The 25,746-nt window shown below is 34.8% G+C and overlaps 1 protein-coding gene across 4 annotated transcripts in view; it reads right to left on the bottom strand.

Annotated features, from left to right (window-relative positions):
* Positions 1 to 25,746, bottom strand: part of LOC150106665 (uncharacterized) — a 272,404-nt gene that overhangs the window by 233,081 nt on the left and 13,577 nt on the right. For 2 of the 4 annotated variants that reach the window (XM_090393264.1, XM_090393269.1), the window contains exon 1: positions 12,358 to 12,522. The exons of the other annotated variants lie outside the window; for them this stretch is intronic. The gene's annotated coding sequence lies outside the window, so the exon portion shown is untranslated. Of the gene's footprint in view, positions 1 to 12,357; positions 12,523 to 25,746 lie in introns of those variants that run through there. 4 annotated transcript variants of the gene reach the window in all.

Here is a 25,746-nt window from a genome sequence, read left to right as displayed (position 1 = left end):
ACATAATTAGCATGAAAACGTTGTAGTTGTATTCAAAGCCTGTTCTTTCGTTTGTTGCATTGTTGGGAGAGTGCGTGCTTGCAGCATCACGTGAACGCCAGTACATGATTACAGCTCAATGACTATCTGGGCAGTTGTAGCTCAAGTTATTATTTAGATGAACAGGATTGAAGATGATTTCTCTAGATTTCACGATTTTTTTCTCTAGTTCATCATTGCAACGGAAGGTGTTAGTAGATTTTTCCCAGCAGATTTGTGACTTTGGTTTTCATCATTAGGATTAGCCGAGAAAAGGATATGACTTGATAATGCACCGGCTCGCTATCTCTTGTAAATAATGTCCCTCATGTGTTCTTCCATACGCAATTCGACAGATTTGTCTGTCTGCCCAAAATAAGGAATATCACAATCACACAATATTTTATATACACCAGGGTATTTGAGTTGATGATGACAAGGTTTTGGGTGGTTTATTAAGAAACGGATCTTTGGAAATGGAGTGAACAAGGTTCTGATGTTGTATTTTCTTAGAACTTTTGCTAATCTATGTGAAACTGTACTTATGTAAGGAATAGATATATTGCCTTTGAATCTATTTGTTTCTTATGAGTGATGTCTAGGAGGATTAAGAAGGATATTCCAAGAGAATCATTGAAATGATTCTCTTGGAATATCCTTCTTAATCCTCCTAGACATCACTCATAAGAAAAAAATAGATTCAAAGGCAATATCTCTTTCAAGCTCGGCAGTAAACTTAATACTTTGATGTCAGCTATTGAGATGTTCGAGGAAAACCATAAGGGAATCATGTCCATGGCTCCAAATAACGAAGACATCATCTGCATAGCGTTTCCAAACTTTAGGTGTTAAAATAAAGGAAGAGATAGCCTTGGTTTCAAAATCCTCTAAGTAAATATTTGCGAGTACAGAGGATAAAGGATTACCCATAGCCAGTCCATGATTTTGTTTGTATATATTATCTTAAAATTTGAAGTAACCGGACCTGATGCAATGTGTAAGCAAGGCTAACATTTTTTTGGATAACTTGTTCCTGAGTAATGTTAGGACTTCATCTGTTGGGACATTAGTGAACAAAGAAGTTATGTCCAAGCTAGCCATGATGTTATTTTCATTAACTGTAATATCCTTGATGTATGTAACAAATTCTGTAGTGTTCGTGATAAAGGATGGTGACTTGCAAATATTTACTTAGAGGATTTTGAAACCAGAGATTTCTCTTCCTTTATTTTAACACCTAAAATTTGGAAACGCTATGTAGATGATGTCTTCATTCACTTCCAAAGATCCGTTTCTTAATAAACCACCCAAAACCTTGTCATCATCAACTCAAATACCCTGGTGTATATAAAATATTGTGTGATTGTGATATTCCTTATTTTGGGCAGACAGACAAATCTGTCGAATTGCGTATGGAAGAACACATGAGGGACATTACTTACAAGAGACATCGAGCCAGTGCATTATCAAGTCATATCCATTTCTTGGCTAATCCTAATGATGAAAACCAAAGTCACAAAATCTGCTGGGAAAAATCTACTAACATCTTCCGTTGCAATGATGAACTAGAGAGAAAAATCGTGGAATCTAGAGAAATCATCTTCAATCCTGTTCATCTAAATAATAACTTGAGCTACAACCGCCCAGATAGTCATTGAGCTGTAATCATGTACTGGCGTTCACGTGATGCTGCAAGCATGCACTCTCCCAACAATGCAACAAACGAAAGAACAGCTTTGAATACAACTACAGCGTTTCCATGCTAATTACGTATAGAGACTCTCTATGTTGTTCATAGTCTTTTAACCTTCAGTGTTTAGTGTTTTTTCTTTTTTCTTTCTTTTATAATGTCACCTGATGAAGGTTGTTACAAGCAGAAACTAGTCGTGTTTTTATATTAAAACCTTTTTACTTAAATCTCGGTTCTAGTCATTCAATTCTTTATAAAAATATGTATGTTAACCGAGTTAATGATCAATCTTTCATTATGAAAACGCTTTAATTTTCATGACATTTTATGAAAACGCTTTAATGACTGACTGAGAGAAAAAAAAGATGGCATGGTATATTTGAAAAGATAGTACTAGTTTACTAGTTTTGTTGAATAGATCAACATCTTCAGGTATCATAATCAAAGAAATATAAAAAGAATTACAGAGACTTAAAATTGTAATAACAGAACAAGTACAAAAAAGACAGTAGCGCGTTTGAAAACAAAAAGCGAGCTTGAGTTCCAAACAAACGTATACTACGCGCTGTCGCGAGTGCGTCAATACTGAACAGAGGCAACGTGTGCGTCAGAGAGAGATTGAAACTTAGGCTGTTATTGATATGAGAAGAATCTAGAGAAATTTCTCTAGATTCGACAATCTTTCTCTCGAGTTCATCATAGTACACATGGATGTTAGAAGTTTGAGTCCAGTTCACAATGTGTTGGCGGCCTTCGTCTGAGTTAAGTGAAAAGAGAATGTGGCTAGAGAGAGCGCTGGCTCTATAACATCTTCCAACCCAGTTTCCAGGAGTGTACAAGATTTTATGTGATTGTGGAAAGCCATACTATGGCTAGACTGCGAAATCCATCCTTCTAAGAGTGCTAACTTATAACTTTTGCTTGACATAAAATCGAAATTGAATATCTTTCTGCTATAGTTCAGTCTATGCCACAATAAATTTTTCACTATATTATACGAAAATTAATTTAAAAATAACTATTCCAGCAAACGAATTAGCTGATTTTTTTTCATGTTGTTGCCTCACTCACCCACTAAAGGTTATTTGCTAAGGATTTTTTCTATTTTTTTATCATTTTATATAGTTTTTATAATATAATTTATTTTTACATAATCAGGAAACCCTGCGCTAGAGACCAAACATCTGTTGGTTGGTGAGCGGATGCACTAACTATTCGACCAACCGAGTTGGCAAAAGGAACTTCTTGTTAAAATGAACTTGTTTTAATTTGATACTAATATATGGTTTCAATTGGTTTCAATGAATTGACTCGTAGACGAAAAAGTCTGTGTGTGTGTGTGTGTGTGTGTGTGTGTGTGTGTGTGTGTGTGTGTGTGTGTGTGTGTGTGTGTGTGTGTGTGTGTGTGTGTGTGTGTGTGTGTGTGTTTACTGTATTTATTTAGACTCTTTCCAAGTATGCAGTCTTCAAGTCATGTTTTTATACTTTTTCTATTTTTATGTTTATTGCTAGTATGAATCACTATTAACTGATTTTAACTTTATGATTCTAAGATTGTTTTGTTTACCTTATTCATCATTTGTTTATCTTCAAAAGAAGTGTATTGCGTGTTTCATTTTACATACGCATTCAGCTTGCAATGTAAATAAACTGCAAAAAGTTTAAAATGTTGCAACATCAAGCATCAGTTCAGAATCCATTAATATCACCATCACTGGGAAGAAGTGACGCTTGTAAATTTTCAATACAGCTTATTGTGACACAGTAAAACAGCTTACGAGACGCCTGGGACAGAAAATGCTCTTTTGCCAAGAATGCTTTGGCTAAGTTGAGCAACGGAAAAGTATGGATGCAGTCCAGAATATCAAGATGCAGGGTGAGTCACAAGGCGACAAAACAGTGCTGAGTAGCGAGCGATCAGTGGCATACGAAGCACAAAGTTGCAGATTAGTACGCATGGGTGGATATTGGTGTTATATGATGTTATATGATGTTATATGATGTTATATGATGACTTGGTGTTAGTTGAACGTATTTCGAGGTCACCCGGTGTACGTGGGGTCAGAAGTATTAATTTTAGACAGTACACAGAAATTTGTAATTAGTAGTTTGCGTGAAGTTTAATTTAATATGATACTTGTCATTCCTTTGCAATGCATATCTAGGAAACGGATTAAAGAATTATTTTCGTAAAAATAACGAATCTTGAGATTTTTCGGAACGAAATGCAAAAATGTTTTTGAATTTGGAACTTCTTTGCTCATCTAAATCATTGCTGTTTTAGTATATATTTCTAGCATATTTGAATAAATAATCTTGGTTTAGTGGAGATGTCAATTTTTGATGCTTGATTTAATGCATATAAGGTATTAAACCAATTCAGAATTTATGTGAAATGTTCCTAATTTACACGCAGTTTCTTGGATCTCAAAAGATTTATTATTGGAATTAGCCTCAATGAATCTAACCTTGTTTTTATTTTACATATTAGCCCTAATAGCCTATTAAGGACAAGTCATAGTGATTTAGTTTATCACGAATCCAGTATTTTACAAATTGTGTGCTCTAAGGCCAGTTTGCTTGTTTCGCAGAAAAAAAAATCCCACCTCTCTGTTAGACTGCCAAGTTGCCTTCGTTTAAAATGACCTTATAAAAAATCTCCCCTTCCTCATAGACCCAATAAAAACGAGATCTTTTGAGCTAAAATGTATCGTCAGTATAGTAGAAAAAATAATTTAATACTTCAAGGTACATTCCTTCTTCTTTGATTGGCACAGTTATTTTTTACTTTACTGCAGTCGCTCTTTTATTTCTTAAGTGAAAATAGGTTTCGATTTTGTTTTTATTGCAGATAAATTTACTTAAGGAAAAACTTTATGTAGCATAAGCTACATAACAAGTTTTTGTTCGATCGTTTTGCTTTTAAGTATAAAAATAATACAAGGTCAAGTAGAGGAAAATCCATATTTCTTCTCTCTCTCTCTCTCTCTCTCTCTTATTTTTTTTTTAATTTACCGATTGTCAGCAAAAGTGAGAATTTAAAGTAAAATAGTATACTGTAACTGAGACGATGATGCAAGCAGAATGTTGTTATATAACGTGAATGTTAAACAAAGGTGTCCAAAACAATGAAGTGTGCCGAAGTGGAGTATTTGCTATAAATAGTCAGTGGTACGTCCACATAGCTCCAGAAACCTGTTAATGCCACATAATTCCTGACCCTTTCCTACAGCATGCCAGGTTAAAGACAAGGTTCCTCTGTTTGACGACCTTGTTTCTTTAGCTAAAGGTCGTACCTCTCTCTCTCTCTCTCTCTCTCTCTCTCTCTCTCTCTCGATGATGTCTTATTCTTGTTAGCATCCGTTTGCTATTCTTGGTACTTTGTTTTTTAAAGTGATTTTCACTTTTCTCTTTGTCGCCGTCGTCTCCCAATCTCTTAATTATATAACATCGTGAATGGGTACACATGACGCCATTGCTCTTACGGTATCATGTGACAGAGTCAGCCTATATTTAAAAAGATGCGCTCCTCTTCTTAGGCGCTGTCTAAAGGCTGGTTTGTCTGTTCATGAGCAGGAAATAGCAAAATAGTGAGCATTTATCTAGAGTGTAGGCAACCAACAGCTTCCTTTTGGATCATGTAAGTGAGCCTCGCTTGAAATAACCTAGAAAATTCTTAACGTCTGGACGAAATTTGAAATTGGCCCAACCGAGAGGCGTTGAACTTACTGATTGCGCTAAGGAGACTCATAATGTATACTCGTCAAAGTACCTCAAACTCTTATGGGTTTCAGTAACGTACTGAACGCTGTTCTGTTCAAAAGTTGACGATTCAACGTTCAGATATATCCATCGGTATATATCGACATATTTTCAAGAAATAGAAAATACCTGCCGTTTTGCAATATTAACTTCATATTAATATTGGGCTTTCATTCACATATTTCTGAGAAGAAGTAAAGAAGAACATCCATCCAATTTCAAAAGAAAATCGTAGCATTTTGTGGCTTGTCTTGGGAATGAGATAAAATACAATACTGTGGTACATATACAGACTCGATTTACGTTCTCCATTTTTTAAGACTTTCTTAAATCGATAAAAATGTAAAATGACTTCTTATGAAAAAAATTCGATGTCATACAATTTTTTTCCCTACCAAATCTTGTAACGAAAACAACAACACTTCTTTTTATTGGTTTAATAGATTGGCATGGTAAGAGACATTACACCAATAAAAGAACCAAGTTGCAATGTACAAAGCATGCAACAACAACAGTCAAAAATGTACAGGAATGATCCTGAAGATGGAAAAAGAGATACAGGAAGACCAATGAGAGGTTAGGAAGACGAGATTAAAGAGATGGTTGGAACCTCAGTGACATAGAAAAGTGAGGGAATTTAAGGCTTTCATTCGGCAGTGAAGAGAAAATAGCAGAAGAAGCAATCGTCTATACGAATGGTTTATTTATGTGGTGTTAATACTCTTGATTGACATGATAGAAAAAGCCTATAAGGAAGTGAGAGCGCACTTTAACAGTTGCGATCAGAAATCTTTTCCAGAGTTTTTCTTCCTATCTAGTTTGAAACAGCAAGTAGTACAATGCAAACTACCTAACAATAGGAAAAGAAAAATTTCACATTTCTTACTATGATACTTGTGATGCAATAGGAAGCTAACGCTTGGATTAATCTGGTCATTGGACATCTTTAGAGCAGATTTACCCTGTAACGTCAGTGATAGCACATTCGCCTCCAAGTTTGACTAATACTGTAGATTATAATTTCAAAAAGAAAAAAGTTCGTCTTTTTTTTTGTTGTTTTTTTATTTGCTTATTTTATTACTGAAAGTTGTTTAGTTTGTGTCAAACGAAATGGTTCTACAAATTTTAGAAAAGATCCTAAATATTAAGCTTATTGAAAAGTTTGCCAGAAAGGGCTCTGTTATATACACACAAGAGAAGTAGGTAGACAGAAAAAAATTAAGTGATTCTAAAACTTAAATTCGTTTTGCTAAAACGCATCTAAATCTAAAAGCACTTTGGTTGGATCAAATTTAACTGACTACGAAAAGGCTGATTTTTCTGTGTTTGTCCTTGTTTCTGATCTCTCCTCGCATCGTTTTCCTTCATATTGCACTTCACTTTCTCTCTTTATTTGATATTAATGTTCTTATGCGATCGGAAAAATTATAAGTAACCTACCATCCATCTAAAATAAAATTACTATAAAATAACTCAAAATTAATCTCTTCATGTTTTTTTGCATCTTCGGATATATTGCATTTTAGCTGAGTTCATACACACCCAAGAACGGGACTTTATACTTTAATTGGGCACCCATTAATGGTATGCTTTAATTTGCTAACGGTTGCATAATTGGACATTCAATTTGCCTAACTAGAAAACAGACTGCCAGAGAATCCACTCGCTTAAATGCTTCTGTGTCTAACGTCGCTTTCAAGTTTGAATACTCGTTTCCACTGCAACATCAACCTGGCAGGGCATGTACTGTCACATGAGTCAGTTGTGCGGAAGAAGTTGTGCGCTAGTTCTGACTTAGCCTGCAATAAATCTTGACTGAGCATAGTCCGTAGAACAACACATGTTTTTAGAATTATTTACAACGAAGAGTGGCTCAACGAAAGTCTTCCAGTCAGATGTCAAGAAGTTGGCAAAAATGCACTACGGGATTTGCACTGCTTCCGACTGCTCTTCTTACGGTTCCCGAAAGCTTAAAGACGTATTTTGTTGTTATTTCTGTCAAAAAAAAAAAGGGGGGGGGATAACGATAACAGTAGTAGATGAGTGTGTTTGGTAAAAGTTTTTAAGAAACTATACATATACAATTGGACAAGTATAACAGACTGGGTTCAGGAAGAGTGTAAGAACTATTATAAGTATCAGCAAGATAATAATTCTTTGCTGGCTTGCTAACAATAAAGTACATCGTAATGGTGGATTATAATATAATTATATTATAGAGAGGTTGTTTCGTAGAATGGGGCTTTGTTTAAGTGATAAATTAAACTGTCTAATGTTGATAACAGATTGCTGAATGTGACTGATGAATTTCATCAAAATCCAACCAGTCGAATCTCGAAAAGAAAGACTCCGCGGACACCACATCACATTTTGCTTGTTTTGTAGATATATAATGGCTAAATGTAGACTGTCTTTCATTATTTGGTATTTTCTCTATTCACTTTGATTATATTTGTTTCTGAATCATGAAATTAATTTGTTTCCCTCCATAGATAGCAGTTTATGACGTAGAAGTGAATCCTTGCATTGTATATTTTTCTTGAAACTAGCGAGTTATCGAATTCTTAAAAAATATTTAGTGTTTAAGTAATCAAACTCCGAGTATCAATCAGCAATTGAGAAGATAAATAGTCGCGACAGAAATCTTATTATCATTTTAAGAGTTCTAAAGTGGAGAGAACGCACACATTTTATAAGTTGTCAAAATTATTAATTACTATTAATACACGCTGTGAGTGAGTGAATGGAATTTTGCACTGAAAAAGCGGATGGAACCGCCCTAGTAGAAGAAAAAAAAATCTCTCTCTCTCTCTCTCTCTCTCTCTCAAATGCATTTACTACTCATCTATATAGAATAAATACATCTACTACAGATTCGAGACACCTCCATCTATTTCTGCATCTGTATAAATGAAAAATAACCTTTGGTTGCTAAACATAAATTACAAGTAGTATTAAAAATAAAAATGTGTTTTATTTCTGGCTTCGAGGAAGTGAAAGAATAGAACGGTAAGCTTGACTCTGCAGAAGGTTCTTTGAATATTCATGTGGCAATCAAGGGTGCTTACTAGGAATTATGTCAAATCAGTAAGCGAAACGAAGTCCTTCAAACTGCAGTTTCAAGTGGAAGACGAAAAGTGAGGGTGTTCACCATGTTCGTCTGATATATATTTTTGGTAATCGGAATGTTTCCTGACAACACCAGTCTGTCCCTTCGTAGCCATGCGTGAACACTGACGACACATGCAGACAGCGTGAAAGATTTCTTTTCTTTCCGTTTTTTTTTTTTTTTTCTGTGATTAATTTCTTGTCACTTTCTTTAGGACCTCCTACTCCAGAGATGTTCCTGACGTTAGTGGAAATTTGTCCTTCGACAATAGTAACATATTTTGGTTGGAGATAGCTGGAAGCCTCACAACTCGGAACTAATACAGAACAAAAAAAAAAGAGAGAAAAAAAAGGAAAAAAAATCTGGTAAAAAATAGTTCGCTTACCCTTCAAATATTACAAATGAAAGGCAACCCAGAAACCTTGAGAAAGCGGTAGCCTTCGCATGTGAGTCAGTTATGTACAGTATTGCAGATGCCTTATCTGTGTATGCGTGGAACACGCTGAGCAATCATGACGCAGCTTTTACACTAATATTACTGTTGCTTATCCCAGTTACTTCTGGCATATCAGACAGCTAATGCATTTTCTGATATGTTAGAAAACTTCTACTCCATTCATTTGTCTCTGACAATATAGGTTTATAAATGTTCCTAATTCTTTTACAGTTTTTAGCAATTCATTGGGAAAGAAATAACCGTTAACTTCACGATTCATCAATTTATGATATTCATTGCATATGCTCTTGCATAAGTTCTGAATATTATACTTTCATTTGTCAGAGTAGGCTCTCCAAGATATTCAGTGTTTGTTTAATAAATAAATGCCATTGCTCAGTGTTTGAAATGTGGCAAAAGAATACCATTCTTGCAAATCAAACAGTAAAACTTCTGTTGCGCTCATTTCTTTTATGCACAAATTCCTTTTTACTTCTAGTATTCTTCATTTTTTATTATTACTTTTCTTTCCATCCATAAACAAGCCTTGTTCCTGTGTTTAGCAAGTTTAGAAGCCGGCGCTTTGTTCTAGTGACATCATCCACTATTGGTCATGTTGTCTTTGTCACCTCTTTTCGGCACACTTTGAAAAAAAATGTTGTGTGTCTTTCATGAATATTTTGTTCTGATATAACTCTTGTACATTTTTAAGTCTATACGCGTTCTAGATCTCAGACTTTTGTTTAAGAAGAAATGATTCGATTCGTGATATTAAATTTTCTATAAATCATCATGCAACTTACAAATGCACGCACACTCACACGACCGGTCCCTTGGGAAAAGATCTAGAAAATAATCTTTCCATTCAAAAGCACATGCAGTGATTGATGTAACTGTGAGTGTAAATGGATGTCGGCTTACACAAATTGAATTCAGGAATCAAGAAGGTTTACCACATAGCAAAGGTTTTGGAGTTCCCGCAAACCATAAAAGAAAATGATTTGTAGGATACACAAGTCGCTCCAACGAAAACGACATACAGTCTTCTTCTTGGCGTTGCTGTTGAATTCTCTGAAGTGGTTTAAAGGTTTCTTGTGTTCGGTAAATTTTTCTTTCAGAATTGAATTACCAATTACTGTTTCTGTATTTGTTTCTTCCACTAGCAGTGGACACTGATGAACGTTACTTCGAAATATTCCAAGAATTTCGTATGCATTCATTATTTAGCTCTAGAGTAATTGTGGGATGTACCTGTTGCATTTTATGGTAGCGCACTCAGCACGGCACGTGACCTTCGGTTGCAAAGATGAGGAGCTCGAATCCCATCTAGGATGAACGGAGTATTTGTAAAGGTTTGTCAACTAAAGGTAGTTAACTAGTCCAATACGGAGATGATCTTCTCAAAAATAGACAAACTGACCAGAGAGCACACATACACGCGGTCGACACATGACACAGAGTTCATGACCTTCGCATTTTTTAATGTGAATTCTGACCCTCGAAACTTCTAAAACCATCATACATTCGTGTTTCAGGTAAGGCAAAGATTAGATAATTTGGAAACCCGAAAACAATCATGGAACTTTTCTTCAAGCCACTTCAAGTCTTCAGTAAGCAGGGTTCACATCGGGAGATGAAATCATTTCCCACCGAAAACATTACAGATATCCATGTCCAGTTTCGAAACCCATGACCGATTGGTTGGAGAGCGGAGACGCCCCATTCTGCTAAGGAGACTGTTAAAGTTCCGTCTCCCCTTAATGGTAAACAGCAACAACAGTAAAATTTTATGAAACATGTAACAGGAGTTTTAATTATTTCTTACAAAATTTCTCAATTTTTAATGTTCGCATAAAATCCTAAAAATTGGAGTAATGGGGTATCTTAAAATTAGAATTTATGCCAAATATTTGTGACATTTGCAGATAGTTTAGTTTTTTAATAAAAAAAGGTAAGAAATATTAATCCAGATTTTGTTTATTTGTAAAAGTAAGCCTTGAAAAAACAAATCGTTTCTTATAAACGTTAGATTGTTTTAAGTTATGATTAAAACAATTTAAGGGCAAACTCTCAAAACGTTATAGCAACACACACACACACACACACACACACACACACACACACACACACACACACACACACACACACACACACACACACACACACACACACACACACACACACACACACACACACACACACACTTGCAAAACGCATCTGTTTTGCAGATAAATTTTTCCCCACCTTCATATGAAATCTCTTAATCCACCTTCAGATGAAAAGTCTTTATAATGATTCTTGAATAAAAGATCACTTTCGAAAGATGTGATTTGGACAGTGCTCTTTCCACTGTAGAACATCATTGCTACCGCTTGCCCTCCTTAGAGCTTCAATAAATTGTACGTTGTTTAAATTGTTATTGATTTGTCTATAACTGTCTGTTTTGTCTATTCAAACATAAATGAATCAGATAAGCAATATCAAAGATATCGCGTAACAATGCTGCAATTAGATAATCTTTCGCTCTTTTTGACATTTTTGGTAAATATATATATATACTAATCTCGCAATAAATACAAAAGATAATATCTTTTAACACTCATTCGGTGTTAATATTTCCGGGTTAGAACACCGAGCCATATATTTTATATATATTTAAAATGCATAAACTGTTTTAATATATGTTTATAATATTTGCTATTAATGCATGTTTGCATTGCAAATGCATATGCGCAAATATTTAATGAACGAAGTTGTTTTATTTCTTCTTCTCAATCGCTTCTAGATTCCGAGCTCTAGGCATACGGCTATTATTGAAGCTCGAGTAGTTTAGCTCTTGAGCAATTTGTAATCACCATTCAACAAAGTTTTCGAAACACGGCGAAAATATATACAAGCAAGACTTTTTAGGAATAGTTTTAACTTCCTAAATTCAATTTCAGTCTTTTATGCTTTGCTATAATTTATATAATTACTCAAAGCATTTCCCTTGTTCAGCTATTTCGCTTGAAACAAGCCTACATAAACAAACAACTGTCTAGTTTTTTAGTATTCCATTAAACTGATTAAGTGGTTTTCATTAACCATAAAAAGTATGGAATCATGAGATGCACTTGGATAGGTGGCTAGCTGTATTCATCATTTGATATATCACATATACGGAGGAAAAAAAAGAAGAAAAAAAAAAGATGCTCAAAATGGCTACGCACCATTATCAAAGGCTAATAATAACATGCTTATAAAAAGTTTTCTACATTTCATTCCTTCACTAACTACATTCTCTATTGAGAACGTAAGAGACAGCTTGGGGTTACCAAATATGGATTAAAAAAAATAACTTACCTTGGGGTCGTACTTGGGTTTGAAATTTACGCAGATGTCTTCTTCGTTCGATAAACTACACCGTCGTTACCTGTTTACACCCCTTTATCGCTCCGTCTCACTAGTTAGTGAGTTTCTCTGGTGCACTAGGGGTACGTGTCACCAAATAGGGCTGACGGCGGCAGCAGTAGCATGTCGTACGCGGACCTAAATATAGTCTTGCTCCTGCCACATCACCTCCTCCTGGTGACAAAGGGGCATCACATTCCTCTATGCTTACCATTCAGAGGATTCCGAGTGGCTCTGCCATTTATCACACGTGCGGGCCAAGGTCGTCGCCAGCTTCAGTTTCTCTCTCTCTCTCTCTCTCTCTCTCTCTCTATGTTCTCGTGGTGGCGGCCATCCAACAAGTTTTACGTGAGGATTTTGATGAACGATTGTGACAGTGGGAAACACGTGTATGCCATATCGACAACAACGCCACCGAACTCCCTTCTCGTTACCACCATGTGACCATTCACCCTTTTATGAATTCTCTATAGAAAATTCCACTTTAATTGCATAAGAACATACACCCACCCACAACAAAGAGTATTTGACTGTGTTCATCTCTTTTTTGCGATGGGGAAAAAAAGGGGGAGGCTTCATAAAGAAGACCTGTTACTTCCGTCTCAGGCCGACTAATTCAGCTTATACTAACCAAAATACAGATTCAAAAAAAAAAAAAATATATATATATATATATATATATATATATATATATAATATTCCATACTTCTTGGACAGAATTGGAACCCATGCTTTTCATACTCAAAAGAAATCTATGCTTTAGACTACATCACTGCCATCTGTATGCGAAGACTAACGTAATAACAGTTTCTGGACCTCCTTTAATCAATTATATTTTACTCCAAACGAAGCTTCCTATACATTTTCAAAATTTAGGGTACTCCGAGGACCTAAACAACCTGAAATTCCAATAAAAACATTGGAATTATCAGAGAATTCTAAATGTAGTAGCGAACTCAATTGCTATCGAACTATGTTTTAAGCACACAATTTAATTTTCGTTACTAATAATTCTTCACGTACTCGGTTGTCCACAAGTAAAGAAAATGCTTTTATGAAATTTGTTCCATAAGCAGATTAAAGAAATATAATATGTTTTATTGAAATCAATATGCTTTCATGAGTCTAAAACTAGAAAATGCAAACACTATTTAATAAAAGGAATGTCGAGTTGTTGCTAGGTTACCCAGCGTTTTAATTTTTTCGTATGAAATCGTATATAAGTAAATAACGTACATAACACGCAGTTTCCTAACAGCCAATTAGTGTCAGTTTTGCTTTATAAGCAAATTTTTACTTTTAATGATTACATATATTCCATTCATTCATTTGTCATTCATCCTGCTGTTTCAACTTAGCTGCCAGGTCAACACTTGTTTGTAGGCGATCTTGCGATCTGTTATTTTTAGTCTCTCGCCGGCCGAGATGTCAGTGGCACCTTTTGTGCATTATGTTGTGATGTGTGTGTGTGTGTGTGTGTGTGTGTGTGTGTGTGTGTGTGTGTGTGTGTGTGTGTGTGTGTGTGTGTGTGTGTGTGTGTGTGTGTGTGTGTGTGTGTGTGTGTGTGTGTGTGTGTGTGTGTGTGTGTGTGTTTTGTGCACGTGTTTTCTGGCTGGTTTGCTTGCTTTATGGGAGAAAAAATTTTGCTATTTCGACTCTGGACCACTAATTTAGTTCTGCCTCACCGAATTCCTAACTGAAAAGATATGCGCTTCCTGAAAGTTGTAGCAGGAATCAAAGGCAAACAAACGATTACACTGTGAAACCTTTTTTTTTTTTTTTTTTTTGAAAAAGATACCATCGTTCAAGATTCGTCAAGTTTAACCATTGTAAACTTAATGTTAGTAGTAAGCCGTTTCGGGAAAGCCATCATCAGAATAAAAGAAGAGAATTTCATACTGCAGATGATGTAGGCTGTGTCAGTGATGTAAAGGCATTCTGATTGGTTGAGGGTTTTTTGTTGTTGTTTGGGTATAAACATTAAGTAAACCTGAGGTCGCCATCTTGTTGACAACGAGGAGATAAAACAAACTGTGAAGAGCTACGACGACGTCGAGATAAAAATTTTACCGGCATACAGTGTCTTCTCATTCAGCGACGGTAAAAAGTGTATAGAGAATAATGGAGACTTCGTTGAAAAACGACATAATGCTAGCGCAAGATGGGAGATTAGCCCATATAAAAGCCATTGTGAAATGAATTATATTTTCTGAGGGGGGGGGGGGGAGAATAGGGACGTTATTTTCATGCCGTGCCTCGTATATTTTTACTTCTTTATTATCACTACCCAGTGATTCTGAAAATAAGTTACCTATTTTTACCCATATTTGTGTTTTTACATTTTCTTTTATTTCATATATTTTACTGTTTTATACGTTTTCAGTTGTGACTTTGATATATTCTTTCCTAGTTCCGGAATTTTGCCATTTCTGGTAAGTAACAGTGTTTTATGGTTTTATTATTATTATTATTTTTATTTTTTTTCTCTTTCTCTGTCCCACTTATCTTATGCACTCCTCTTTTTCTATTCCATTTACTCTTTATTCTTAAGTTTTCGTTTTGTTGTTTTTATCAGGATTTGTTTCCAGATTTCCCATCCTTCTTGAGTGTTGTCGTCGGGTTCTTTTGTGGTTTGTTTTTTCATCAATACATTTTTGACATTTTGCTTTTACGGGAATCTTGTAATGAAAAAAAAGTAACTTTGTTGATAGGCATCTTTCATATTGTTTGTTATTTTTTGTCATCTTGGTTTAAATCGGATTTTGCCATCACCATACAATGATCACAATTTAATTCAAAACTTCGATATGTTCTTACATCTAGAATTAACTCAGACAGCTTTAATATTTGCATTTATACAATCAATAACTAATTTAATCCTCGGGCTGACCGTGTATATTTGTGCATTTCTTTGTGTTCAAATACGGGGTTCATTAATTCACGCATTATTATAAATTACAAAATCTCATACTTTGCAGAATGAGATTCGGTTTTGTTAGTTTCATCTATGAAATTCTGCAATACGAAAGTGCAATTCTTTTAAAAAATAAGATGTAATTTTCTTCATTTTTTCCTTCTTCAGGGTGCATAAGCACAGATTATTGTTATGAAGTCTTTATAATGGTTCAAGTAAAATTTCTAATAATCTTTTATTCTATTAGTTAGTATTTTTCTCCATAGTTTGTACCATAATCATAATACCTGCTTTTGCTATTTCTTCTTTATTTACATCACTGTAGATTGGTATGTAATCATATGTTTCTTCAGTAAGCTTTTTAATCAAGTTCATCTTCTTTATGCGCAATAATCCTTAAGGATATTGACAGAAGAAAGCTGAAATAGTTTGGATATATTGAAAAAATGGAAGGAGGATTTGTTCTTAAAACACTAATAGAAGGTAAAGTTCCTGGAAAAAGAGGAAGTGTAGACCTTCAATAAGATGGATGGGTGGATGGTATAGCTGGAGTGACTGGTCTTCAGAGAATTAAAGCATACAACAGGACCACCTGGTGATGACTCGCATGACACATTACCGAGGAGAGGAGTGACTATATGGCTTAAAATTATATGTGATGATGTCCAATGAAACTACGAATGGATGTGCATTATTTTTTAATTTTTACATTCATTACTTTTTACATTATATGTTGCAGTTTAACAATTATATTTATTTTGGAGATTTTGTTATATCCAAAACCATTTTATACAGAAAAATAATGTTGTTATTATTATTATTATTATTATTATTATTATTATTATTATTATTATTATTATTATTATAGGCATCTCCAAGTGTTCCAGGAGTTCATAGAAGAAGGGCTCTTCTAGACCATACAAGATAAAAATACCAAATATAACTAAGTTTTGATCGCTGCATCTCTACTGGGTGTAATGCACATTTATCTGAATAAAATTTTTTGTTCGTTTTTTATTCAGAAACTAGCATGTGGTTTTTAGTAACTTTCCTTTTTTTAACCTACAGTAAACAACATGCTCACAAAATAAGGACATCGGCACATACATATGTCATGTGGTATGTCATTTTCCGGGAATAAAAATTATTTGCTGTTTTGTTATGTTAGGCTAATTTGGAAGACAAAAATAATTTCTTACATTGTCTTTGTCTCCTTTCTTTCTTTTCTTTGTTTATTATTTTTAACGTATAATTAATTAAAGCTCACTAACAGTTATTTCCCAACCAATCCGAGATATTATAAGCCATGAATTTTAACTTGTTACGTTTCTTCCGTGTAATTTTCTTTTATATTACCGTCTACATCGACTTGAAGGCCAACGAAACCATTGGAAAAGATTTGCCGGTTCACGGGACATTCCAAATGATCAAGGGTAATTTCGTTCATTCAGATATGCAAACAAACAAAGGTTCTGCTCAATACGGAGACAAAGTTGGACGCAAGAACATAAGGGAGTGTAGGCGTTTGATAAGCATCGTTCGGGTCGAAAGCACACGGTAATGAAGCTATTCTAAGTCAATGAACCAGAGGCCAAAGTTGGAAATGCTATTGGGAGATACATTGTCCTGTTTTAATTCGGGGAAAAAATAAAACCCATCTGGTACTGCTAGTCCTTTACCGTAAAAAGTAACCTAAACATATGACATAGTTACAGCTAGACTCAAAGATTTCTATAACCTCAGATTAAATAAATTCCAACGTAAAACAAAACACACACAAAAAAAGAACTATAACTTCCGTGTATCCAATGGAAGACACACACACACACATATATAACAGTAATGTAGCTTATATTACAATTTTAATATATCCTTTTGTTTTGTCATTATTTTGGCTATTCGATAATATTTCTTCCAAAGAGTGAACACTGTCACAGGGATTTTATAAAAATCGAAATGAGATTTTAATGCATATTTGTCAAATAATGTGTCAGTTTTAAACATGCTTATGCTGGTAGAAAGATCTTTGTTCTCAAACACTGGAAGTAATGGTATGACCTTAAGGCTCCACTGCTTCGTCTGTTTCCAGTATTTTACCTCAGTGACCTCTCTAATTGAGGTCACTGAGATAAAAATCCAGTCGACAGTTTTCTAATGCTGTTTCTTTCATTCCTCTTTTCAGATAGTAAATCTTGTAAATCTAAATCCAACAAAAGAAGAACATTTCTTCCTTAAATATTGATCTATAAACTATTTTTCAGCGGAATTCAGTGTTTGGGAAACTAATTCTCTCTCATCCGCTCCCCCCCCCCTAACACAGATGCAAAGTTTTCATTTCTCTTATTTTTATCTTAAATAATTCTCAAATCATTTAACAAGATAAGATTTCTCATTATGGAATACCTTGAATACGTTTTTTTTTTTTTTTTTGGCCTAAATGACCTCGACATAGCTACCAACTGTGTACGAATTGCAAATCTATCCAACAATAAAATATGTTCTCATACCACAGAGCGTCTGCTTACACATTCTTGACTATGTTTAGCAGTTTATATAATAGCTGGTTAATGATCTTTCTGTCACATATTCGTTTTGTCTTCTATCTCACAGAATCAATTTTCGATCGCATACTTTTATTTACAGATTCAGATCCACTGTTCGTCAGAAGAGATGTGTATTTTCTTCCACTTTAAATCTGTTAAAGTGAGGGGAAAGTGCACGTAAATACATTGAAGAGCAGCAACTCCCCGCCCTTCAGTAATTTATCCCATTTAGTTCACTTTTTTTTAATAATCTCTCTTCGTATTTCTTTCAATAACAATACTACATGTATTGTTATTTTCTTTTTGTAGTTAAATACTCTTGGCATTTAGCAAGAATTCGCCATAGGATTTCTTTATTATCTTATGAAAAGAACAGATTCTCATAACATCACAAAAGTTGCAAAACTTATGAGTAAAGGGTTTCAAAACTTTTTCAACTGGTGCGCTTCTGCAAAGGATGTTTTCATTTTGCGCCCCCTTTTTCTTGAATATAAAATTGTCTATAATTAAAACAATATAATTTAACAATTCAATTACAATTGTGTACTTAAGAAATTTCTCAATTTCTTAAGTACACAATGACGACTACTTAATTCAGTAGTCGTCAACCACTGATTGCATGAATTATTTTTTTACTGTAACTATCACAATAATATTCCCTTTTCCCTATTGTTTTGTTTAATAAAAGATTAATATGTTAAAATATAATCCAAATATGATGTTTGTTTGTTTTTTAGTGGTTTCTCTTTTTTCTCTATCTAACGTCACGTGTTTATTGGCTACTTCAATTCTGAAAACAACTAAAGAAAGAAAGAAATTCAGTAAATTATTCCATGTATAAGCCTTTCCTTCTCATCTCAATAGCTTGAATTCGCATCAGAATAGTATTTATTCTTTAATGAACACATTCAATACGACTGACCACAACATAATCTCATACTTTCAAATAAATAAAAGAAAAGTGAAATTAATTACATCCCTTTTCTTCTCCTCCACCTGGCACTCCTCTTCTTGATGCTTTTTGTCCTAATTCTTCCGAGTTATTCAGGCAGGAATAACAGAAAGTGAAAAAAAGATGGCGATATCACCTTCGCTTACAAAACCGGTCTTGACTCGACGTTGTGTTTTATACTGTAAGTTTCTGTTTATTTATCTTTTTAGAGTATGGGAAAGAGGAAGGGAAGTATGAATGAGCCTTCCAGAAGGAAGAAATATTGCCGGAAAAGAAAGCTTTTCGTCTTCTAAATCATCACTCCATCATTCAGCATGTGGGTGTGTCTTTTCTATTAACAGTACAGGAAGAACAAAAACAAAATTTGATGGGCATGGAATCTGTAGAAAGCAATTTAAAATTGTAACTCGGGGCACGCGTTTTCATTGAGCCATGATTTGTCGAATGAGTCTAGTGAAAGTTATATGAGTGTCGTATAACTTTCACCAGACTCATTAGAATTTCTCGTCTAGGACCTCTCAGATTACGGAAGCTGTTACTTTGGTCTTCTACACGGAAGAAGAATATCTAAGCCTGAAGGCAGAATAAATAGTTTTTATGGGTGAGGAAATCTATTTACGAAAAGGAATTCTTTTCTTTGAAAGTAAATTAATTGCCTTTTATAATGTTCAAAAGATGGATATGACAGCTATTCACTTGAGAGTTTGTTAGAGAGAGAGAGATTCACGTCAGTAGCTATTTATATGCAGTCAGGGGCAAGGAACTTTGTTTTCATTATAAGGCCAAAAATCATCCCAAGGAGACATTCATTAGACAACGATGGAAATAAGTTGCATTTTCTGCATATATATATTGTCACACTTTTAACCTTAACAGCTTCTTAAAATTTTGAGTTCATATTTTGTACTTATGTTCCACTTGATGCTGATCTCAGCTGATGAAATACAAAAATAATTTTTGAGTTCAACATTATCACTAATTTTATTTCCGAGAATAGTTTTCTTTTCCATACGAAACTATGAACTCTTACGATATGTTCGTTTAAAACAGCAGTATACTTCAATTACCGCAGCAGGTGCTACGTACCAAAGAAGTTAGAAACGTTATATGTAGCAGTTACGAGAACGATAGCTAAAAGTTTTGGTGATAAATAAGGAAAATCAAGACGCCCTGATGACTCATCGCAGAATATTTACAGGGAACATTCGATTTGATTGGATTAAACACTTGTGAAATCAGATACACAAAATATCAAAATAAAGTAATATACAAGTTAGGATTAGGAACATAAAATGGAATCATTTAAGTTAAGGGATATTGCATCCCATATTGTTTCTTAGCCGAATAAGAAACTCAAAGAGTTTCATGCCGAATATAGAAACTATATAAAGTTCGGCGATTCCAAGCGTAAGCAAATACCTGGATAGTGCAGCACCTGATCCATTTGATAGTGCAAACTGAGGCAACTCATAGCAAGGGTGGAGCAAGTTCCGATCACTAATCTTGGTATTTACCCATAATGTGAACTTAGCTCCTAGGAGCTGTATTGCTGTTCTACATTATGAGAGAAGGTCACTACCCAGACCGGTTTCAACCTTTATGTATAGGTGAAGCGGGCTCTAAAAATAAGACGATCCCGAAAGATCGCCCAGCTTAGCGTTGTTCCACTCGATGACAGGCTTATCCCGTCACCGAGAAGAACTTCTCAGCATTGGCTCTTACCCTCTCAAAGCCAGATGAGACTCCAATGAGGGTGGAAACAGGTGCGGAGCGGATCTGGCTTTGAGAGGCTCCACTTGGAGGTAGGTTTTTGCCTGTCTCTGAGTGGGGCCACCGCTGAGATTATGGCTCTGCTTGGTGGTGGGGGTGAGCTTGCCACTGGGTAGAGCCAATGCTGAGAAGTTCTTCTCGGTGACGGGATGAGCCTGTCATCGAGTGGAACAACGCTGAGTTGGGCGATCTTTCGGGATCGTCTTATTTTTAGAGCCCGCTTCACCTATACATAAAGGTTGAAACCGGTCTGGGTAGTGACCTTCTCTCATAATGTAGAACAGTAATACAGCTCCTAGGAGCTAAGTTCACATTATGGGTAAATACCAAGATTAGTGATCGGAGCTTGCTCAACCCTTGCCATGAGTTGCCTCAGTTTGCACTATCAAATGGATCAGGTGCTGCACTATCCAGGTATTTGCTTACGCTTGTAATCGCCGAACTTTATATAGTTTCTATATTCGGCATGAAACTCTTTGAGTTTCTTATTCGGCTAAGAAACAATATGGGATGTAATATCCCTTAACTTAAATAAGTCCATGTCGCGAATCGAAGCCTTTGGCTCTTCATATAATTAGTAAAATGGAATCAGTTTTCTACAGATTATTCGGATCGCTTTCGTCTCCTCGCATCCAGTAGAAATTATACTAATTATCTACCGATGATGTATACAGAGACTGATAGCCCATTTCCGAAAATGCTACTTAAGAATGTTACTTTTTATGGGGGGGTGAGAACACACACACACACACACACACACACACACACACACACACACACACACACACACACACACACACACACACACACACACAAAGTGATGCTACGCCAGCATCACAAACTGTGACTTGAAGCATGGTGTCATACCATGGTTGAATATAGATAGATATATATCGGTGAGGATATCACGGAGACTGTCTCCCGGTTGACCTTTTCACATACAAAGATGCCATCCTAAGAAATCACAGTCGCATTTTTTCCCCTCTCTCTCTCTCTCTCTCTCTCTCTCTCCCTCCCCCTTTTTTTTTTTCATGGTGACGGCAGTTCATGGTATGACAATAATAGTGTGATTCAATGAACTTACCGTGCCAATTGATAGTACTAGAGTGCGATGAAGTGGTAGTGGTGTAAGGATGTGGCGATATGTATTTTCTTAGGTCCCCCTGATAACGGTGGGACAGTCACCTGAATGCTACAGCCTATTTGAACATTATTGCTAATCAGGTGATTCGCGTCAAGCTCCTGGTTGATTCATCTAATAACTTGTTTTCAGCGGTATAATGTACCTTGTTACAGGGCATAGAATGTTCAGGAATAATTTCAGGAGTTCGAAGATGGCTTTATAATGTTTCATTAACCTTTTCATTTAGTGGATCTCAAATTAGTTAAGCATATGAGAGATGAAATTAAATGAGTTGTTCTTAAGAGGAATTTGCTTCAGTCCAATCTGGAGGAGCAAACGGATGCAATGGCATCTAAGTCGCATGATAGTCACTAGAAAACCTAAGAAAATACACATCATCGCATTCTCACACCATCAGTACCTCATCATCTTGTAGTGATTCCATCTAATGAAGTGGATACAGCATATCCCGGATAGATTATTAGAATTAACGGAATGGAATTGTGCGTGCGAAATATACATATTTAACATCAGCAAAAACACTATTTGCATTATTATAGGTCACCTTTAGTTGGAACGAATAATGAAATTGAGTAGACCGAAGATGAACTGATAATATCCAGTATATATATTCATACACATCCACATTTTTCACCAAAGTAGCAACACCTTTTCTAGAAGCTCACATCAATACATTTAAAATAATCGGTAACACGTTAAAATGTACAATTCCTTAACTGTTACATGCAATGAATATAATATTATTTCACTCACAGTATGAACAATACAGCATAGAACAGAGGTTATGTTTGAAAAACTGCTACAGTATCCTTAACTGTGCGTTTTGAAAACATCGAAGGATTCAATCAGTCTTTCCATGTTTTTAGATCAACATGAAAAGTCATCAAGGTTTCTTTAGAAGCTTTTCTGAAGTATAATTTGTGCTCTATATGAAGGTAGTGCGATTTAACTTAGTGGCTCTTTGGTAACATTTGTGCGATTACTGTATTGTATTTTTGACGTGTTATGCTTTTGTCTTTTATTGCTGTTAATTTAATAAGCTTTAAATACTGTTGTATAAATATTAAATATCATATAAATAAAATAATAACATTTTCTTAAAAAATACATACTTCCTTAAAAATTTAATTCTTTACCATTTTAATAATACTTTTAGTCCTATCTGCTACTTTTCATTTTGTTTTTATAAAACAAAGATGTTTCATATTTTTTTTTTAAATTTCTAAATCACCTTTACTATATTAAAATAGTAACAAAAATGAACTGTAATTAAACGTCTTTTGCCAAGAACAGTTAGAATTTGATCCTAATATTGAGAAGGCCATGACCTTGTAGAGACATCTAGGTAACGTCACACGTTCTGGCCCACAGATGTGCGCTCTTGCTATTCGTTCAAAGATCAGCTATTTGATAGGCGGCGAGTGTCACTGACCAGCTGCCCTTTTTCTGGTCAAAGGGTTCCAAATGAAGAAAAGTAAAAACCTGAATCTTCACTGTCTTTGACTTTGCCGTTCAGTCCTCTGAGCGACATTAAAAAAAAAAAAAGAAAGAAAGATAAAAGAAAGGAAACAAGATAGGTGTTTACACCAAGCCATATTTTATCTGTTTTTCGCCTAGGTTTCTTTCAAGAGTTAAGGTATCTTTTACATACTTCGACCAGCGTCTTATCATTGAATATCTGTTTAATTCACTTCTAAAAAAAGTACTTAATCACAATTACAAGAGAATGTTTCTCGAAACAAAAAATGCGAGTTGAAATAAATTATACTTAACAAAAATTATTTGTAGCGAGTATAATTTGCTTCCAATTTTACTTTCTTTCATAGAGGGAGAGAGAAAGAGAGAGAGAGAGAGAGAGAGAGAGAGAGAGAGCTTGCGAGTGAAAATAATTAAATTCTACAAACTATGTATTCATACCTGATTTTAAATTAACTTAAAAGACAAATATTCGTGTGTAAAACATTAATTTTTTTTCATTATAATAAATTATTTCAATTATAAGTCTCTTATTTTACTTGCTAGTATGTTTTCTTTGCTATGAGGGCAGCAGCACACATACACAACGAGAAGAGCAACAGGGCATACTTCCTCGATACGCAACTGACTGTGAATCCCGATGTGCAGTTGCCCTGAGCAGTTATTTGCTAACACAACTGCTAAGCAATAACACAGCGAGAAATATTTCTTGTGTGAGACATTTTTGGATCACATCTGTCAGAAAATGATAACGCCTTCTAACGTGAAGCGCATTGATTGGTCTTTAAATCTATCAGATACATCGATTTCTATATATATAAATAACTCGATTCTGTTTAATTCAACGGTTGTTCGAAAAGCTATAAGAATTTAAGCTGAATTTTAAAATTTTTTTAAATTCAAAAATTTTAAAGCTAAATTTTAAGATTTTAAAAGTAAATGAAAGTTTTGCATGTCTAAATTGAAAGTTGAATTTATATATATTTTTTTTATAACATGTATCATTGTAGATACATCTATCCCTGTCAGTGTGACACTTTTCGACATCTCTCCGCTTAAGATACTTCACTATTTATATCCATCTTATATGCATCATTTATAAAATAAATAAATAAATAAATAAATAAATAAAGGTTTGAAAGCTTTTAAAACTGTATTGTAGGTTGCTAAGAGTAGGAATGTATAGAGAAAATAAATAAAAATCCCTCTAGGATATTTATGACATTCTGGCAATGCTATTCTTCGCTTTTGAAGGAAAACGAGCAAAATAGAAGGAAAATTATTGCGAAGGTCGATGCCCATACCTCTGAGAGAAACCAAGCGTAGATGCCACAACAACAACTGAGATTTTTTTCTTCTTTATTTCTAAAAGGAACAATCCCGAATCTTTTGCATTCTAACAGCAGTTCTATTTTAATCGATCAACAGCAGAAGGCCATTCACGTCCTCTTGATTTCAAGTAGAAGTAAAGAGAACAAGAAATATTGTCGTGTTTTCTATTCACTTCCTTACTAGAAACCTAAATTCTAAAAACCACCAAGCTAGCTATAGAGTTTCGTACACTAATTACTAAACTGAAAACACTCGCCAGCTAGAGCAGCGGAGTAAGAGTGGTGAGTGACTAAAGGTACAAGGACACCAGGTCAGGCATAGCATGCTAGACGTAAATAGGACGTTTAATTGCTTCAAACGGCCTAGGAAATATATCGCACACTTAACGGTAAAAGACTTTTAGACATAATATAATTACTGGGTGTAAATTACGAAACAGTAACGTTCCGCCCAAATTTAGAATCTCAGAAACACTGTTTGGACTGCTAATCAAAATAACGACAACTCAAGGTAAGTGGCAAGGTGAACAGTCTCCCTTGGTAGGGTCTCAGTAATAATTTTTTGGAAAAGACTTTCAGTATGTCATTTGAGTTGACATACTGAATGTCAGCTCAAATGACATACTGAACTGAATTGCAGAAGATTAAAAACGATTTTTAAGAATATTTTAATGAATTTAAGAATAATTAAAATTACGTTTCTGATTGAAAAATTCCCAAAGTTTTTAAGCATTAATTCTTTGGGAATTTTTGTGGCTTGACATCCTTTTTTAAATACATCCTCTATTCGCACAGAGATCATCTTCGTAATGTCGTTTCCATTTAGGACGCGAGGAAGTTTATAAGGGCTTTTCAACTGAAGATGAGTTAGTTTGTCTCTTACTGAGGGTGCAGTGTTTTCACATTTGAAAATAAAAAATGACCAACCGCCCAGAGAACACACATCATTAGTCATAATATATTCACCTCATTGTCTGTATTTCAACCAAACAAAACTCAATCACAGATTAATTTTTCCAACTAATGACTGAAGCCGTTTAGGAAATTCTCCCCCCCCCCAATTAGCCGATTCTTTTTTGGTATTTTTTATATTGTTATCAAGATTTCAGATTTTAATATCCCGTAATCCACTCTGGGATAATATTCTGATTGTTATTTTAATCTTCTGAAACATTCATTGTTCAGATAAATACATCACAGCATATTATCCG

The sequence above is a fragment of the Typopeltis vanoorti genome, chromosome 5 (genome assembly GCF_054136105.1).
Source record: "Typopeltis vanoorti isolate ZY-2024b chromosome 5, IOZ_Tvanoo_1.0, whole genome shotgun sequence".
NCBI lineage: Eukaryota > Metazoa > Arthropoda > Arachnida > Uropygi > Thelyphonidae > Typopeltis > Typopeltis vanoorti.
The sequence above is the reverse complement of the archived record's forward strand: the minus strand, read 5'-3'. Positions and strand labels throughout refer to the sequence as shown.